Source organism: Mustelus asterias, chromosome 18, assembly GCF_964213995.1.
Source record: "Mustelus asterias chromosome 18, sMusAst1.hap1.1, whole genome shotgun sequence".
Lineage (NCBI taxonomy): Eukaryota > Metazoa > Chordata > Chondrichthyes > Carcharhiniformes > Triakidae > Mustelus > Mustelus asterias.
The window spans coordinates 42,778,517-42,784,660 of NC_135818.1; positions in this window are offsets into that span (position 1 = coordinate 42,778,517).

The following is a 6,144-nucleotide window of genomic DNA, read 5'->3' on the forward strand; positions in this document are numbered from 1 at the left end:
AACCATACCCAGGCTTGACAAACAGCATTCAGGCACACATAATCAAATACCGAACAATGGAACAACTGAGTACTGCACACGATGGGGAGATTAAAGCAACAGGATTGCGGGACAGAGATGTTAAAACAGTGAGACGTGAGCTGGGAGTTTCAGTTTGAAAAAAAAAAGCAGTGAACAGTGCCATCATAGGAAAGCCATAAATTGACTGGTTGGTGAGCAAGTACCATTAGGGAGAGTGAGTGAAGAGCTGGAAATTAGGAAAGTGTAATTTTTTACTTTTGCAGTGGTAAAGGTTTATTTGCTTACTAAGGTTTAAATTAGTACAGTAAATGGTGGCAAGGTGAGGCAATAAATAAAATGGAAAAGGAAAATGAATAATTGCTTAATTAAAACACATTAAGGATGGTAGTGCACTGATGCCCTTTGGGGAAGGATAGCTGCTGTTCTTATGTGGTCTGGTCTACATGTGACGTGAGACCACAGAACTGTCTAGCAAGTCAATCAGTTGTATCCAACGGCCACAAAATCTACTAAAAGGAATGAAATTGGGCAGATCATTCAGCATTTTCTGAAGCACCAGAAATGACAAAGGCAAACCCAGCCCTGTCGATCCTGCAAAGTCCTCTTTACTAACATCTGGGGTCTTGTGCCAAAATTGGGAGAACTGTCCCACAGAATAGTCAAGCAGCAGCCTGACATACTCATACTCACAGAAGCATAGCTTATAAACAATGTCACTAACGCCACCACTGACAGGACCGATCCGTCAGAGGTGATGGCACAATGGCATAGAGTCAGGAGGGAGTTGCTCAGGTAGTTCTCAACATAGACACTGGACCCCATAAAGTCTCACAGGTCACAAATGGGCAACAGATCTGCTAATTGCAGATATTGCTCCCACAGCATCATACCACCTCCTTCCCCCACTTCACCTGATGAATCAGTGTTCCTCCATGTTGAACTTCACTTAGAGGTAGCACTGAGGGTGCAATGGCACAGAATATTCTGAGTGAGAGACTTCAATACCCAACACCAAGAGTCACTCAGTAGCACCACTGCTGACTAAACTGGCCAAGTCCTAAAAGACAAAGCTGATGAACTGGGTTTGCAGCAAGCGGAGAGGGAACCAACAAGATGGGAACACGTGTGCTTGATGTTTTCCTCACCAATCTAACTAGTGTAGCTGCATCTGCTCATGACAGTGTTGGTAGGAGTGACCACAATCCTTGTGGAGATGCAGTTCCACAGCGTCATTTGTCACTACCATTGTGCTAAATGGGATAGATTTCAAACAGATCTAGTGACTCAAAACTGGGCTTCATGGGGCACTCTGGGCTGTTAGCAACAGCATAATTGTATACAAACACAATCTGTAACCTTATGGCCAGGCATATTCCCCACTCTACCATTACCACCAAGCCAGGAGATCAAGGGGCCTGAGTAAAACTGGAGTTAATGGGAACCACGGGGAAACTCTCCACTGGTTGGAGTAACGCCTATCACAAAGGAAGATGGTTGTGGTTGTTGAAGATCCATCATCTCAATCCCAGGACATCTCTGCAGAAATTCCTCAGGGTTGTGTCCTAGGCCCAGCCATCTTCAGCTGCTTCATCAATGACCTTCCCTCCATCATAAGGTTAGATGTGGGGATGTTCGGTGATAATTGCACAATATTCAACACCTTTTGCAACTCCTCAGATATTGAAACACTATGTGCCCAAATGCAGCAAGACGTGGACAACATTCAGGCTGAGACTGATAAGTGACAGGTAACATTTGCACTACACAAGTACCAGGCAAGGTCAGTCTCCAACAGGATTGAATCCAACCATCTCCCCTTGACATTAAATGGTATTACCATGACTGAATCACTCACTATCAACATTCTAGGAGTTACCATTGACCAGAAACTGAACTTAACTAGCTACCTAAATATTGTGGCTAAAAGAGCAAGTCAGAGACTGGGAATTCTGCACAGAGTAACTCATCTCCTGACTCCCCAAAGCCTGTCAATCATCTGCAAGGCACAAGTCAGGAGTGTGATTGAATCCACTTGCCTGGATAAGCGCAGCTCCAACAATACTTGAGTCTCAACAGCATCCAAATCAAAGTAGCCTGCTTGATTGGCACCCCATCCACCACCTCCAACATTTGCCCCCTCCACTACTGATGCACAGTGATAGCAATCTATACCGTTTACAAGATGCACTGCAGCAACTTAACAAGGTTCCTCTGACAACACGTTTGAAACACATGACCTCTACCACCAAGAATGACAAGGGCAGCAGACACATGGGAACTGCCCCATGCGGAAGTTCCTTCTAAGCCACACACCATTCTGAATTGGAAATATATCACTGTTCCTTCACAGCTTGTGGGTTAATCTTCCTCTCATCATTGTGAAATCTCACACCCAATAGTAAGGAAATTATGATCATGGAACCAGGGGACTCTCAGAGGTCAAAATTTGTTACCCTTGCAAAGTTGTTAACAGACGCATCAAAACACCTGGGACTGTCCAGGTCCACTTCAAAAGGGGACAATGATGTAATTTACATCTTAAAAGCTTGCTCCTCTAGTGGAGTCAGAGAGTTTGCCTAAGCAATGACTTTGAATACAAGAACCTCAATATGGATGGTAACTCAAAAGCCAATGGTTTGGTCATTATCAGTATTGACACCAAAGCCAGTCCCAGACAATAGATAAGCATCCCTTTCGACATCATTGTGGAGAAAGAAAGTCACATGGATCGAGTGACCAGTTTGAAACCTCTATATTCCTTTGAGAACTGAGAAACCCTCAGGTCTTCTGTTTTAACATCAACTGGAAAGAACTCTAACAGATGTGCCAATAAACCAAGTAGCCAGCTATCATCTCTCAACGTCTCAAAGCTTGTTTGATTTTGAAAGTCTCTGATCAATGTCTGCCAGGAAGGCTAAGCCCAAAAAGGCACAGCATCATTTGTTTCAAGGATTTTCATGTTGTCTCCAACCAAGAATACATCTGGATTGAACTCTGCCACAAAGGAAACATCCTCTGGATTTGAACTTCTTGTACTCTGGAAATCATATGAACTAAATAATATTCCTTTTTAAAATATTTGCCTTTGTAAAAGAAACATTGTAAATCTTTCCATTTTGAATCCCCTTACTCTATACGTGTATGTTTGTGAGGTTGTGAACACAACCCTCCCCCACCACCAACCTCAGCCCACAGATTTGAATGTGAATAAACCATCTGAATTAATCATCATGTGAATTTGCTGTGAGTTATTAGTAAATTGGATCACACAAACTGATAGTTTGGAGAAACACACCACTGCCTACTTAATGAGGTTCTAATGAGGAAGTTTGAGCAACTAGCGGCTAAGTTTAAAAATCTGTTACCTCAAGGGTAATAATCTCTGTATCATCACCTGAGCAATAGGCAAATTGGTGTAGAGTAAATAAAATTGAAGAGTTGAATGTGTGGCTCAAAGACTGGTGTGGAAGAAATAAGTTTTGATTCATGGAGCATTGGCATCAATAAGAAGTCTCTCAACACCAGGTTAAAGTCCAACAGGTTTATTTGGTAGCAAAATCCACTAGCTTTCGGAGCACTGCTCCTTCGTCAGGTAAGTGCTACTGTACTTGAATCGTGCTGAGACTAGTGTTCTGGCAAATTATTGTAACTAAAGTGGTAGAGAGGGCTTTAAACTAAGCAGTGGCGGAAAAGGATCACACGAGATAAATATAATAAAGTGTTGAACAATGAAGTAATAGAATAGGACAGCAGTTTGGGGAATGCTCACCAGAGAGTGACAGGAAGGGACATAACATACAATCATAAGAGTGCATCAGCAGATAAGGTTGGAGATTGCAAAAACGGTTTACAAAATGAGTTTAAGGCTTCTATCTGTATGCACACAGCATTTTTAAAAAAAGGGAGGAATTGTTCGTACAGATAGAGATAAATATGTATGACTTGATAGGCGTAACAGAGACATGTTTGAAACGTGACCAAAGCTGTGACCTAAATGGAAGATACTTTGTTAAGGATTTGGCTCCATTCATAAAAGGTTTAACTCAAACACAGCTAAAAATCCTCTGAGTTATATGTGCATATTAATATCACACACACGTACACAGGCACAAAGACCTTGAGAACTGGCTTTACCAGACAAGGAGCCATGCTTAAGCTGATAACATGCACCTGCTTTTTACAGAAACATGTTTTGCTTCTCAAGTCTTGCTCAAGACAAAGAGGTCTAACAGTAAAATAGAATTAGTCATTTTGTTCAAACGTAACAGATTTTCTTTATATTACAAGCTTACATAAATAAATCAGTCAGGTATCAATGAGCTGAGAACTTAAGAAAGGTTTCCTCAAAGCTGAAACTAAGACAGCAAACGTTTTACCATACTTTTGATTGTAAGTATAAAATTAGTTTGTTACTTGTTTGAATGATCTGCTTAATTTTATTCTTGACGTAGATTTGAGGTTTGCATTCAGCATATTTGGATCAATTAGTTCATTTTGCACTTACACTCTGTAATATTCAAAATATTACCATAATGTAATCCAAAATTTAAGCTTATAATTAAGTATTGTACAGTACCCATTAGACTCTGTCTGTAACTCACATGGACTCTTGCTCTTCTCGAGTTCTTGATTTTTTTCCCCTGAGGATCATTATAGGATTTTACATGTTTTGAGAGAGTTTACTCTATAACACAAACAATTCTGTTATAATGTACCATGTATGTTTTATTCTGAGATATTATTGAAAAATAGTTATTTGAGATGTCCTGAAAAAAGGACATTTTATCTTAAAACCATGTCAGTAGCTGAGTAACCTGTTATTGTTATTTTAAATAGAGGTTTTAAACTAACAACAAATCCAAAAGGATTTGTTTACTCTCAAGATATACAAGCTCCAACAAGACCGTATCTGGAGTACTGTGTAGTTTTGACCTCTTTTTTGATAAAGGATATAATTGTGTTGGAAGCATTTCAGAGAAGGTTCACACGGCTCATTCCCATGATGAAAGGGTTATCTTATGAAGAAAGATTGAACAGGTTAGACCTGTACACACTGGAGTTCAGAAGAACACACGATGATCTTATTGAAACTCATAAGATGTGAAGGGGATGCGGTAAGATGAATACTGGGAGGATAGTTCCACTTGTGGGGGAAACTAGACCTCAGGGACATAGTTTAAGAATAAGAGGTATCCTTTTTAAGACAGATGAGGAGATTTTTTTCTCTCTCAGTGAATCAGTGTGGAATTCTCTTCCCCAGAAGGTAGTGGAGGATAGGTTTTTGACTAAATTCAAGGCTGAGTTAGATAGCTTTTTGTTAGACAAGGGAGTCAATGGTTATGGAATGCATACAAGCAAGCGCTGAAACCACAAGCAGTTGAACTAGAATTTTATTGGATGGTGGAGCAGGCTGGAAAGGCCAAATAGCCTATCCCTGCTCGTAAATCCAATGTTCTTATCCTATAATTTCGAAGAAATTGCTCTAATGTAGTTTATATTTCAACATACCTTGGTCCAGCTTTTATTTCTGTATGTGTTAAATGTTTTCTGGAATTTCACCTCTCTTTGTATACTGTTTTATTCCTAAAAACGGAATCATCAACATTCCCCTTCCATGGTAATCTAAGAAATGACAAATGATCTTGTCATTTCTATCGTTTCCTGGCTAACTAATTCTTCTTTGATCCATGCTGTAGTGTTTAATGTATTCGTAAGTTTCCTGGGGACGAGCACAGTGTTGGAATACAAATGCCAATACTTGAAGAGTTTAGGTCACACTCATTATCAAGGAAGGGTTACCTTCAGAGGCAGGCAATCAGAACCTCCATGATACAAAATCTGCATGGTGCCAGAGCCTCGGAAAGCACCAACGTACTCGATAGCTCAAATAGCTCATCAAGAGAAAAAGAGCCTGAAGAAATAAATTTGCTATTGACGAGGACGTGAGCATGGTCTAGCATACTGATCTGCATGCAACAAGCTGCAAGTTAGCTGTTTCTGTAGCCCTCATTTGATCTACTCAAGTGATTAAATGCCGGCCAGTTGTAGGCATAGAAGCAATTCAGGGCTAGGCTGATCACATTATTGTGTTTAGCATATTCCTATTCTGCAGCTGCATTTTTC